The sequence below is a fragment of the Triticum dicoccoides genome, chromosome 5B, assembly GCF_002162155.2.
Source record: "Triticum dicoccoides isolate Atlit2015 ecotype Zavitan chromosome 5B, WEW_v2.0, whole genome shotgun sequence".
NCBI classification, from domain to species: Eukaryota; Viridiplantae; Streptophyta; class Magnoliopsida; order Poales; family Poaceae; genus Triticum; species Triticum dicoccoides.
In genome coordinates, this window is record NC_041389.1 from 252914358 (window position 1) to 252928616 (window position 14259).

At 47.1% G+C, this 14259-nt stretch overlaps 1 long non-coding RNA gene and 1 pseudogene across 1 annotated transcript; one reads left to right on the forward strand and one right to left on the reverse strand.

Annotated features, from left to right (window-relative positions):
- Positions 1 to 2027: 2027 nt before the first annotated feature.
- LOC119308266 lies at positions 2028 to 7139 on the reverse strand (annotated as a pseudogene).
- On the forward strand, positions 3061 to 5891 carry LOC119308267. Its single transcript, XR_005149999.1, has 3 exons — positions 3061 to 3304; positions 5359 to 5446; positions 5654 to 5891. It is a non-coding gene; the product is annotated as an uncharacterized LOC119308267 (long non-coding RNA).
- Positions 7140 to 14259: the final 7120 nt, after the last annotated feature.

Here is a 14259-nt window from a genome sequence, read left to right on the forward strand (position 1 = left end):
GGCTTCTCCATGTTCTGGCGCCTTTGAATGACGTGGGGAGAATGATGGTGATGATGGTTTTCTGGAGATCCTGGTTTATCCGGAACGAAATTGTGCACTCTAAACCTGCACCTCTTTTGGAGGCCTCAGTGAGATTTCTCCGGAATTATGTCGACTCTCTGATTGGCATCAATCTTAACCCCAAGGCGGACGCGATAAAAGGCAAAACTTGCATAGTTTATGATAAGCCAGCCCCGGCTCTGAAGAAAAGAATCGAGGCTGATGGGAAGAAATGGTGTGCCCCGGATTCGGGTTGGTATAAACTGAACACTGACGGTTCTTTCGTTTCTTCGGAAGTGGCCGGGGTTGGAATGATTCTTCGTAATCACCAGGGGAAATAAATTTTTCAGCCTGTAGATCTCTGTTCTCTTGTCGAGATGCCCTCGAGGCGGAGTTTTGTGCTTGCATGGAAGGTGTTTCCCTGGCGTTACAACGCTGTGATCTTCCGATAGTGGTGGAGCTGGATTCTAAGGAGGCTGTGACCATGATTTCATGTGAAGGCGTCGATCGATCAATCTATGCCCCCGTTGTGCAGGAGATTAAGTACTTGCTGTCCCTGAGGCAAACTTGTATTACTCATGTTTCTCGATCCCAAAATAAAGCTAGTGATAGTTTAGCATTGTTTGCTAGAATTCATGACAGGACTATGACCTGGCTAGGGTCTGGTCCGGAGGAGACTCTGGTGATAGTAGCTGATGATTGTAAGGTTCCCTTGATTGAGTAATACAAGTTTCTCATTCGCAAAAAAAAAGACCCTCCTATGCCTTTAATTGTGTTGCAACGAGCTTGATGCTCTTGGTGTTGTCTTGGTTTATCTTTGCTCAATGACGATGCAAGATGCCTCCTCAACATGCTAATCATTCTGAATTCATGTGACGGAGCTCCCAGTCAAGGTCCAAGTTCGTGTTCATATGTCACACGCTGATTATGGATGGTCCCGTGTTGTACCGTAGGGTTCGGTATGAATGTCGGTGTTGCGTGTTAGGAAGCTTGCAAAGTTTTTGTGTTGTGATCCCTGGACGATACCTTGCATCTACTTGTGCCTCTTATGGTGATGACCCTTCTATCTGCTAGCTAGGGCGTCCCTTGTTTGGGCGTCAATTTTTTTCTCATCTTCTTTTATCCTTATTACTTGTATGGTTTTCGCTTCGGTTTTTCTGGGGTCAATTATCCGGATTTTCATATAAACTGGATCAATTTTTCTTTGAATGACATTAAATTCAGGTGAGGAAGCTCTCCCCCGTTGACTGTTAAAAAACCATTAGGCAAAACATTTCTGCAAATCTAGTACTCCCTCCATCTCAAAATAAGTGTCTCAACTTTATACTAACTTTAGTACAAAATTATACTAAGATAAGGGCATGTCCAACGGGGACGCTAGGAATTAATTTCCGGTAGAAGGGCAGTTGGACCGTCAATTCCTGGCGTCACATGAAGCATCTATGCAAAAAGTTTTTTTTTTGAGACAACCTCGCGAAGCTTTTATTAAGACGTCACAATGTTTACAGGGACGAAAGAAAGTTCTACAGGGTGGCCTAACCAAACATGGCGGCTAACCCCGAGGGATAAAGCATGCTTCGCTAAGTTGTGAGCTTGGAAATTCGAACTCCTAAACTACTAAATTTACATATCTCAAAATCATTCGATCGGCGGACTATCTCCTGTCGCTTGTGCTTGAAGTGGAAGCGGGCGCTTGTGCTTTTTTACCTTGCGGGATTCAGGGCTGGTGCAGCGGCCCGTTCTTCCTAGCGCCTACGAATTAGCGTTCAGCGTTGAAGCAAACCAGCGCTTGGATATTTCTTTAGTTTTACCATATATTTTTATTTCCCTAAGCGCTTCTATAAGCGGCTTGCATTGAAGATGCCCTAAGACACTTATTTTGGAACATAGGGAGTAATCTTATTTGTATAGCACCTATGTGCAGACAAAACATCACATCAATTACAAGATGCAGATGATGATGATGATGATGCATGGTTCTATTCTAGCAAATGAATTAAGTAGGGGCAAAATCACCAAGGCGTCTAATCTCTTCGCCCAAAAGATGCCACCTTTACTTAATATAAACACTCTCAGATCATCCAATTCGGCTGACACTTGACAAGACAGATATGCTGATTGAGTAATTCACATGTCGTCATCCTATGTAATCAGCTCGATCATGGTAAACATCGCCACCCACTGACTCCAATTTTGGCTTTGCGGAGAGCTGAGTCCCGTATCTCCACAGGTAATTCAGCCCAACAAGCAACTCGATGATGGCATCTTCGGTCTTGTCCCGGTCAGCGAAGTGCAGCGTCTGCAGGAGCAGAACGCTCGTGCCGGAGCCGACGTTCCGCTGCTCGAAGCTCCTCTCGGACCGCCACCGCACAGTGTTGTGGGCGACCGGTGCTAGCCATCCGAGGATCCCCTGCACCGTGTCAGCCCACCCGGCGGCCAGGACGCGATCGCAGGGCGTGCCCTTCTTCCGAGCTGCGGACGACGGCGGCCTTAGGCGTGCTCGGAGGGACGCCCGGATACTGTCAGTCAGCATGCCGTACAGCGCATCCCTCTCGTCGGGGCAGATGTGCCGGGGCGAGATGGCGAGCTTCTCGGCGAAGACGACGAGGTTCGCGTAGTGCGATGCCAGGGCGGCTGCGCCGAGGGTCGTCTCCGGTGCGTTTTCCAGCACGTCGTGCGACGAGCACTCGAACACCGAAGTGGAGAGCTTCCTGTTGGCGCTGTGACGATCACTCTCGTTGGTCTGGTAACTGCCACTGAAATCGTCGTTGTTGGATGAGACGTAGCTGAAGCTCAGTGGGAGATCATGGCCGCCGTGGACCCACCCCTCCTTGTTCGGAGACTTGCTCCCGCTGACCATGCAGTCGATGAGGTGATTGCCACGCACAGGCCACTTGAGCTGCTTCAAACTCTGGCTCCTGGAAAGTAGGAACCGGCGAACGTCGCCGTTAGGCCTCGTTTGATACGAGGGTATTGACAGGGTTTGGAGAGGATTAACCTCGCGAGGCCCAGAAACCTCGAGAAAGCGGGATGGCCCATTTGTTTCACGTGGTTTGCACAGCTGATCCCCCTTCGATCCCCGTCGACCCCCTCCTATCCACGTGGTTCTCAGCCCTCGAGGGGGGACTCAAGGATTTGGAGGAAACGAAGCCGCCCCCACCCGCCGCTCACTCAACGCTCTGCCGCCCGACTCCTCCTCAAGACGCTGCCGCCCGCCGCCTCGACGCCGGTGTACCCCTCCGGCATACTGGACGTCTCCCCGGCGGTAAGTCCTCGCCTGCCCTCGCCTCGCCTCCCCTCCTTTTCCCTCGTCGTCTAGGTTTCTTCCATCGGCCCGGCCACTGCTGCCGCCTTGTCCTCCCTGGCGAGCTCGCCAAGCACGCCGTCTCCGAGGGAAACAAAGCCGTCACCATCACCAAGTTCACTTTAGTCTGGTTCGGTCTGTTCGTGATGCTTTTAGTGATGGAAGTTGCTGAATGATTCCAGAACTGAATTTCTGGATCTTTTTGGTAAACTGAGACTTTGATAGGAATGATTCATTTCTGCTGTGATGTAATTATCATTATAATCTCTGCCATGCGATTGTGCCTTTTAGTAATTCACACAGATTCTAGCTAGGTTGTTGATCCACCCACAAGGGTGTACTTCTAAATTAGGTGCAGTACCCACCAGATTATTCAATTGCCCCGTTTAATTGCGTGTTGTCACTGAGCATTGCCGTTGTGATGATCATTAACCTGGTTTGCCAATGCTTTGTTCGCTCATTGGTGGTAACTGACTTTGTGCTGCTCTTGCAAACTGAGATTTCGAAAGCAAGAATAAAGCTTCGCCTCCTCTTAGGTTTAGTTACTTTGGTGGCTGTTGACTCTAGTTATCTGCAAGTCATTGAAGTACTGGTGCAGGATGGAAGTTGTCCAATTATCGCTTGGCTCTTTGGCTGTAAGAACTGAATTTGTGATGCCTTTACTACCTCGTTCGTGCCTTTACTGCCTCGTTATGAATTTGGCTTGCTATGCCTTTACTGCCTCGTTCGTGCTTTGGTTTGTAATGCTAGAAGTTAGCATATATAATCAACCAGTATCAGCTATTCAGCCTGTTTGGAGTGCCTTGTTGTCACTATATGTTAAACTGTACTGTTGTCACTATTTTAAATTGTCAAGTTTCATAGTTCCAAGGCAAAAGTGGTGATCTGGACTCTCATTTTATGCATTGTTGGTGAATCTAGTCTAGCAATGGTCTGCTGGTTGTAGTTGCTGACTTGGTGTGCCAGTATCATGGACCAGTAATATTTGACTCGTCTGTAGAGTTTGGATTTCAAATGGAATGTGAAATGTCTGTACTTAATTAAAGGAATTGAAATTTCTACGACTCGCCACCATAGTATGTATAGTTTTGGATATGGATAGCAGTAGCGAACTGAATTTGTTCACCTAATCATTACCACTTTAGAAATTCTGAACTACTAGCACACCTGTTAACCGTAGCAATTTTTGTAACCATCTCTGCGGCAAAAGAAATTTAGCCTGTTTTTTCTTATGATAATCGTGCTAAAATCTCATCCATGATCTCGATTTAGCTTGAGAAGCAACATATGCACAGTTACAATGATCTTGGGCATGTCTCCAAAATGGTAGCTTGTCCCCCAAAACCTACAGCAATAGTATCACGGTTCTTATCGGAATGAACTAGTTGTAATTGCATATTAGATTAACTTGTTTGCTGTCGATGTCCTCTCTGTATGCTCAAGATTTTAATTCTCTATTTTTTTTGTCAAAACTAAATCTTAAGATATGACGGCCTCATGGTTTGCAACGGAGAAAGTACTTGACTTAAACATTTACTTGTAGTATTAGATTAACTTGTTTGCTGTCGATGTCCTCTCTGTATGTTCAAGATTAACTTGTTACTCTTGCTTTTTATTATGATGGATTCTTTGGACCTATCTGGGGATATGAACCAATTGCAGATTGTAAGCTCAGGTCTGTTCTTGATGGATGCTATTGTTCCATCAAGTATGGATGTAATAGTGAAGTCTTTTTGATAATACATAATACATGTAACTTTTTTCAGCTTATCACTTGCTTGCAGAGCACCTCTTTAATTTTCTGGAAGAATATTACATTTAAATTCCATATCTGTTTGACATGATTAATTAATCTGGTTGTTTCATCTATAAGCATATTTGCTTGCAGCATTTCTGCACTTATTTTTTTCCACGTACATACTAGTATATCTTGTTGTTCAGATAGATTACTATATGATTGTATATATCACTGTCTGTAGGTGACATGGAGAGATTAATTGTCTGAACTATTGTAGGTGTCCTTATCACGTTGCTTAGTGGCGCCACACGTGTCCAGGTCCTCGCTATCCTCGCCAATGTTTCGTATATGAAGGGATAATCCTGGTAATTTTTGGGTGTGGGAATGCTCTTGCTGTGAATGATGGCTTCTAGTCGTTGCATCTGTGTTTATTTGTATGTTGTAATTCGCTGAGCGAACTGTTGTGAGTACAGAGTACTAGAACATAGGTTGACCTATTTATCTTTCTTGTACTAGTCATCTGTCTGACTTGTTGGCCTATTTAAAAAGCTCATCTCCTTTTGTTTTAGCAGGCTCTTTGGCAACTAGAGAAGCAAGCTGGACAAACTTTTGGGCATTCAAAAACTCGATGATCATGACATCGTAAGAGCAATCCATCTGTAGGACAACATCATTCTCATCCTTGCTTGGTCTGTAAAAATATAATTGATTGTGAGCTATAAGAGATTATGTTGCTGTGATGTGATTGATATTGCTGTGATGAGATATTAATTCCAAGTCAATATGTGAAGAACTGCTGTCACATTTTTATTAGGTGTCATTCACAATTTTATAGCAAGTTTGTCTTGCTATGATGCTATTTAACCTGTAAAGATTGAATTTTTAACTATTTTATTATACCATTTTAACTCAATAGGGCAATCCCTGCCTACCAAACAGTGTTTTATATGGAGGGGATTGTGACTGGAGAGGGATATGAGGTTTCAAGGGGATCTGAGAGGATTGGGTGGAAAAGGGGGATTCACCAAATCCCGTGGAATCCCCTCCTCCCCAAACCTCTCGAATCCACCCCTACCAAACAAGGCCTTAGGGGCCTTACCGGATTTTGCAGCACCCGTCGACCTCTTTGGAGCATCCACAGGGAAACCAGCGAATTTGTACTCCCGACGAAGGAGTTGCTCCAGGAGAATGAGAGCCGCGCACCGGCGGGCGACACCATGGCGTAATCGTTCATGGCGATTTTCTTGGGCTGCGGGTCGAACACCTGTACGATCCTCGCGACGATGGTGAAGAGCGATCTGCCAAGCAGACGGATGGCGTAGTCCAAGCTCCGGTTCCAGAGCGAGGCCGTGCGGAGGCGGTCGACCTCCTGCCTCTGCCTCGCGACGCGGCGCGCGGCCTCGCCGGGCGCAAACTGCACGCGGCGGAGGCGCGTGCCCTGCTCGAGCTCGGCAAGCACGTCGATCTCCTGGCACAGGAGCCCAGTGGCGGCGACGAGGCGCTGCATCTTGCGCGCCTTGCGGTCCATCTTCTTGGCGGCCGCGTAGCGCAGCCCGTGCGAGTCGGCGCCAGCGCCGCCGGCGCGCCTGAGAAGAGCTCGTCGAACCGGCGCAACAGCGGGTCGGCACACCGGCCCGCGAGCCACGCGATGGCGCAGGAGATGTCCCCGCACGCGCCGGCCATCTCCGCGACCGCGAGGGCCAGCAGCGCGCTGTCGTCGTCGGCCACGAGCCTCCGTACGCCCTCGAGCCGGACGCCTTCTGATGCGGATTCCATCATCCCCATGGACTCTACATCAACACATCCAACCCCATAAGGACCTATGACTCGAGCACGTGCAAGAGCTCTTGAAACCGAGGTGACATCACTCTTCTCAAAATTCCCTTTCGATTCACATGAGACATGGTTACTACCTCAAACGGAAACGCTATGCATACTCAGGTACCAAGGAGCTAACCATGAAGAAGCTAGAAAGCAAGGAGAATCGGAAGCGGAAGACATGCATGAAGACGGAGGGGAAAAAGCACCAAGGACCAGGATGGCCGGACGATCCGGAAGGCGGCCCGGACGATCCAGACAGAGCCCGGACGATCCGGACCCCGGCCCGGACGATCCGGCTAACTCACCCGAAGACACCCGAAGCTCAACCGTGAAGCCGGATCATCCGGACCCAGTCCCGGATCATCCGGACCCTGCCCGGACGTCCGGACCACCAGCCGGACATCCGGCCCTGCGCCGCCACCAGCCGGGCATCCAGCTCATCCGGGCCTCCACCCGGACCATCCGGACCAGCCCGGATCATCCGGCTCCTCTCCCGGATCATCCGGCCAGCGCCTGTGTGCGCGTGTTGGGCTGAGCCCATGTACCCCTTCGCCCCCTAGTCTATTTATAGGACCCCATCTCCTCACTTTGAGACTTAGCATTGGATTAGCTCATATTTGTGTGAGAGCCTTTGCTCATCCACTTGGATACTTCTCCTCGGAGACCACGACCTCTTCGGAGAAGATCCCCCAAGCGGATTCAAGAACCCTTCTAGGGAAGAACATCAAGGCCTCCTCTCGGAGAAGAACAGTTCCTTTGTATCCTTACCTTTGTTGACTTTGGATCTTGTGGATCTCTTATGTGTGTGGTGATCTAGCACTTGTGTGATCGATTCCTTGTTGGTTGAGTGACTCTCTCTCGTTTTCCCCGTGTTTTCCCTTTGTGCTTCCGCATGTTCTTCGTGATTCCCCGTAGGATCCACTCCAAACGTGAAAGATCGACGCTATAGGGTTCCACCCTACATCATATGGTATCATGAGCCACGTTGATCACGTTTTTGGAGCCCCTGCCCCTCTTTTTCTAGCTTGATTTTGTTGTTTTCGTCCTAAATCCGAAAATCCCCACCAAAAATAGCCCCCAAATTTTTTTTGTGATTTGTTGGTTTTGATGATGTTTTGTTGATTTTGATCCGTGGATTCGGTGTGTAACTCGTGGATCTTACTTTTCCCCACCTTCTCCCCCTCGAAATCCATCCAAAATCCGCGGAATCGTCGAATTTCTCGCCGTTTTCGAGTTCTTCCCGAGCAGTTCCCGACCGCGATTGACCTGCCCGGATCATCCGGACCCTGACCCGGATCATCCGGACACGCCCGGATCATCCGGCTCCTGGCCCGGATCATCCGGCTTCCTCTGCCGAAACTGCATTTCTGCAGTACTCCTCCACCACCACCTACGTCTACATACATCCCCACTCCAACCACCACCACTTCCACCTGCCAAAACCCCACGACACAACCTCCGTACTACCATTCGACTTTGGGTTCGAGAATTTGAGTTGAGATTTCCGTGTCCTATTGTGTTTCGACTATTTAGGTGCGGTGCGACATCAACAACTAACGCTCATTTTTGTCGACTACTCATCTTCGCTACGGACGGTAACTTCGACGACATCTTTGTCATACCTTGCAATTGCATTGATAACCATCATACACCATCTTTTGCGTTGCTTACCCATCGAGACTAGCCATTGAGTATTGCCGGCAACGTGACTTGTGCACATTAGTAAGCATACTCTATATCATACATACCATCGTGGTGCATATCTCGAAATCAACTTGTGTGTCACAAGGTTGTCATCGCATACACAATTGCTATCTTGGTTCGTGAAGTTTGCATAAGAAAAGAGCTCAAAGGAGAAAGCGCCACTCAAGCTTTTAAGCAAAGAGGAAAGATAAGCAAAGAGCTTATAAGCAAGAAGCATAGCATCATACTACATTAAGATTGTCATATAAGATCATCTTGGATCATAGCACCGAAATACCATACATATAGCATACTTGAGATAGAGATCGTTGCATTTTTGCCTAGTAGGTTGTGCACAAGCTCCGTATCCGCCTATTGTGCAATCGTGCTAGCGTCTCTCTAGTATTGTGCAACAAGAGCATTTTCGTGGATTCCACATTTTGGCTCACTTTTGGTTTGCACAATCCCATTTATCTATTTGCGTGTGTGTTTCCGTGTACCACTACTTGCTTGGTCTACTAGTTGCATTTGCGAATTTGCGAATCTTTTTCAACATTTTTGAGTCAAGCTAACGATTGCAATCAATTTTCTGCCACCATCCTAACCAAGCTCCACCAAAAGCTTTTACTTGTGTAGGTGTGAGAATCGACAAGGATTGGTACCAATAGTGCTATTTCATTGTCCGCATTTGAGTGAACTTGATTCATCTTCAACATCGGTCAAAGGTACATTGGTATTAGTTCTTCTCCTTCTACCACTCACAATTTTCTTGAAATGATGGATAGGCCAAGTACTTCTACAAACCCACTCTTCATTGAGCAAGACGACGACATGTCATCATACGCCACCAAGAGCCACCTCTTTGGCGCACAACGAGCTCTACATCAAGACCAACAAGCAATGAACGACCGCATCGACAACCTCGCCACCGACTTGCGACTCTCCGAGCAACGTACAAGAGACTACTTCGACAACAAGCTCGACGTGCACAAGCAAGAGAACGATGCAAGAATGGACGAGATCCGCGCCTTGTTGGTGAACCGGCCTCCTTCTACATCGTCATACTCAAGACGGAGCCACTCAAGTCGACACTCCGACGACTCCTTCTCCGGCACAAGTACACCATCATCGAACACTCTTCGACGAGCCGCGCGTCAAGACCGTCATGCATCTCGCAACCCGCTACACGACAAGCATTCACAAGAGCAAGTCGATGAACGAGTTCCTCGTCCTCAATCAAACCAAGTAGCGTTTGCTCAAGCTCAAGAACGACAACGTCTTCGTCGCCAAGAAGAACAAGAACGAGCGCGTCTACACCAACAACAACAAGACGCCGAGGCCCAACGTCTTCAACAACAACAACGAGAAGCACAAGCTCTTGAGGCGAAACATGCCCTTCAAGCATCAAGTCGAGCTATCGCCAACCGCAATCGCGAAAGGCACAATCAAGAGGAAACCCTTCGAGAAGAAATCCAAGAGAGGAACTACCATTTGCGAGTGCAACGTCAAGCCCCACAAGCTACTTCACAAGCACGACAAGCTCCTCATCAACCTCAAGGTCAACAAGAGCAAGTTGATAATGGACTTCCTCCACGCCAAGAGCAACATGAGGATGATTACCCTCCACGTCAAGGGCGTCATCATCACCATAGACCACAATACAATGAAGAGCAACGCTATGGCAAGCTCAAATTCACAATGCCCAAGTTCAATGGAAGCAATGATCCCGAAGAGTACCTCTCATGGGCATTGAAGGTCGACAAAATCTTTCGTTTACATAACTATGAGGAAGAGAAGAAGATCGCTATGGCATCACTTGAGTTCCAAGACTATGTGCTCATATGGTGGGAACAAGTCCTTGAGCGCCGACAAGCAAGAGGTGAACCTCCAATCACCACTTGGGCTCAAATGAAGGATGTCATGCGAGAACGTTTTGTGCCAACCTACTACAACCGTGATCTCTTCAAGAAGCTACAACTCCTCAAGCAAGGAACAAAGAATGTTGAAGAATACTACAAGGAAATGGAGATTGCCATGATTCGAGCCAATGTCATGGAAGATGATGAGCAAACAATGGCACGATTCTTGAATGGACTCAATCATCCCATCAAGAAGATCGCCGACTTTCAACCCTACTCCAACCTCATTGAGCTCGTGCATCAAGCTACAAAGGCGGAACGACAAGTACAAGATGACTTCAAGTACGCCAAGTACTCCTCCAAGACATACGGCTTCTCCAACAACCAAACTTCAACAACTACTCCAACTTCGACATCAACCAAGCCTTCTCCAAGCCACAACGACAAGTCAAGTTACAAGAAAACTTCCACAAGTTCAAGTCGTCTTCCTCCTACTACAAGCAACTTCAAGCCGCGTGCTTCATCATCTACTCCAACCGATGACACCGTCAAGACAAGCTCCTTCAAGTGTTTCACTTGTGGCGGCCGAGGCCACAAATCCTTTGAATGCACCAACAAGTGCACCATGATACTCAACGACGATGGCACATACGACTCAATGAGTGAAGATGAAAGGGAAGCTATCGAGCAAGTGACCATGCACCGGCGCGTGAACGAGGATGAAGATGATCAAGTCTTTTGTGATGAAGATATGAGCCCCGCTCTTGTTGTTTCCAAGGTCTTGACTCTTCAACATCAACAAGAAGAACACCAACGATGCCACATCTTCCACACAAAGGCCGGCATCAATGGACGATCCGTCAAGGTCATCATCGATGGAGGTAGTTGCCACAACTTGGCAAGCGAAGAACTATGCTCCAAGCTTCAATTGGTCAAGAAGAAGCACCCGCACCCCTACAAGGTTCAATGGCTAAGTGACTCCGGCACTATACGAGTTGAGCATACGGTCCAAGTATCCTTCAAAATTGATGCATATGAGGACACTTTGGAGTGTGATGTGGTCCCAATGACCGTTTGCCACCTCCTCCTTGGTCGGCCATGGCAATTCGACCGTGGTGTCTTCCACAATGGGCGTACAAACCACTATAGCTTCAAGATGAAAGGAAAATAATATGTCCTACGACCCATGTCTCCAAGTCAAGTGATAGCCGACAAGCAAGCCACCAACCAAAGAGAGAAGAGTGAGAAAGTGATCTACCAAAAAGTGAGTGAGAGCCACAAGCCAAACTTGGGCGCCTCTTCGCCTAGAGAGAAAAACCTCATACTATTTGCCACCAAAAGTGAGATGAGAGAAGTGTGTGAGAACCCATTGAGTGTGATGCACTTTGTCCTTGTGTGCATGGATGGAGAAACAAAAACTAACACCATTCACGAGCTACCTTTGTTGTTTCAATCTCTTTTGCAGGAATTTCAAGACGTTTTCCCCGATGAGCTACCTCCGGGTCTACCTCCTCTACGAGGCATTGAGCATCGAATCGACCTCATCCCCGGAGCGCCACTTCCAAACAAAGCTCCATACCGTGTCAATCCCGAAGAAACCAAGGAGATTCAACGGCAAGTACAACAACTAATCGACAACGGTCATGTACGTGAAAGCTTAAGCCCTTGTGTCGTTCCCGTTATACTTGTGCCTAAGCCCGATGGAAGTTTCCGCTTGTGTTCCGATTGTAGACCTATAAATGCTATCACCGTTCGCTATAGGCATCCCATTCCTCGCTTAGATGATATGCTTGATGAACTTAGTGGAGCCAACTTTTTCTCAAAAATTGATCTTAAAAGTGGCTATTATCAAATCCGCATTCATGAGGGTGATGAATGGAAAACTGCTTTCAAAACCAAATTTGGCTTATATGAGTGGTTGGTCATGCCTATGGGTTTATCGGAGGCTCCCGGTACTTTTGTGCGTCTCATGCATCATGTACTTCGACCTTACATTGGAATTTTTGTTGTGGTTTACTTCGATGATATTCTTGTGTTTAGCAAAACCATGAAAGAGCATCTTGATCATGTTAAGCTTGTTTTGCAAACACTTCGAAAGGAAAGTCTTTATGCCAACTTGAAAAAATGCACTTTTGGCGTTGACAAAGTGGTTTTCTTGGGTTTCGTTGTCTCTTCCAAGGGTGTCCATGTTGATGAAACTAAAATTGAAGCAATTAAAACTTGGCCCCAACCCAACAATTTGCAACAAGTGCGAAGTTTCCTTGGTCTTGCAGGTTTTTATCGTCGCTTTGTGAAAAACTTTAGCACTATTGCAGATCCTTTGCATGCTTTGAGTAAGAAGAATACTCCTTTTGTTTGGGGATCTTTGCAATCCAACTCTTTTGATGAGCTCAAGTCTTTGCTTACTCATGCTCCGATTCTTGCTTTGCCCAATTTTGACAAAACTTTTGAGGTTCATTGTGATGCAAGTGGTACCGGAATTGGTGGAGTTTTAATGCAAGAAAAACGAACCATTGCTTATTTTAGTGAAAAACTCTCCGGTGCTCAACTTAACTATCCCGTATATGACAAGGAATTGTATGCTTTAGTGCGTATACTACATGTTTGGGAACATTATCTTAGACCTCATGAGTTTGTCATCCATACCGATCATGAAACGCTTAAGTACTTGAAAGGTCAAACTAAATTGAACAAGCGTCATGCCAAATGGAGTGAATTTATTGAATCTTTCCCATATGTGATCAAGTACATTAAGGGTAAGGAAAATGTAGTTGCCGATGCACTTTCACGCATATGCACGCTTGTCACCCAACTTGAGTTGAATGTTATTGGCTTTGAGCACATAAAATATTTGTATGCTAGTGATCCATCTTTTGCACCTCATTATGCTAAATGTTTGACGCATACATCTTGGGAACAATATTACCTCAAGGATGGTTATCTTATGAGAGCTAACAAACTATGCATTCCCGAGTCTTCTCTTCGTTTGCTCCTTTTGCAAGAGGCTCATGGAGGCGGACTCAAGGGACATTTTGGACGCGACAAGACTTTCGCCACGCTCTCCAAGAACTACTTTTGGCCCAAGATGTTTCGAGATGTCTCACGCTTCACCACCCGATGCTCTACATGCCGCAAAGCTAAGTCAAAAGCTCAATCTCATGGTCTTTACATGCCTCTTCCTATTCCATATCAACCTTGGGAAGACATTAGCATGGATTTTGTACTTGATTTGCCTAGAACTCAAAATGGAAAGGATTCCGTGTTTGTTGTTGTGGATCGATTTTCTAAGATGGCACATTTCATTCCTTGCAACAAGGTAGACGATGCTTCACATATTGCAAATCTCTTTTGTAGGGAAATCTTGCGCCTCCATGGAGTACCAAAGACAATCGTCTCCGACCGCGACGTCAAGTTCTTGAGTTACTTTTGGAAGACTCTCTGCGCCAAGCTCGGAATCAAGCTCTTGTTCTCATCGTCATACCATCCTCAAACCGACGGCCAAACGGAGGTGACGAACCGGACTCTCTCCACTCTACTTCGCTTGTTGATCAAGAAGAACATCAAGGAGTGGGAAGCATGTCTACCCATCGCCGAGTACGCCTACAACCGTGCAAGACATTCGACGACCGGCAAGTCCCCTTTTGAGGTCGTCTACGACTTCAAGCCATTGTCCCCATTGGACATTCTACCTCTACCTCTACAAGAGCGCACCAACATGGATGCGAGTGCACGAGCAAACTACATCAAGAAGATACATGAGGATACAAGAACCACCATCGAGCGCCAAGTACAACGACTAGCGACCAAGCTCAACA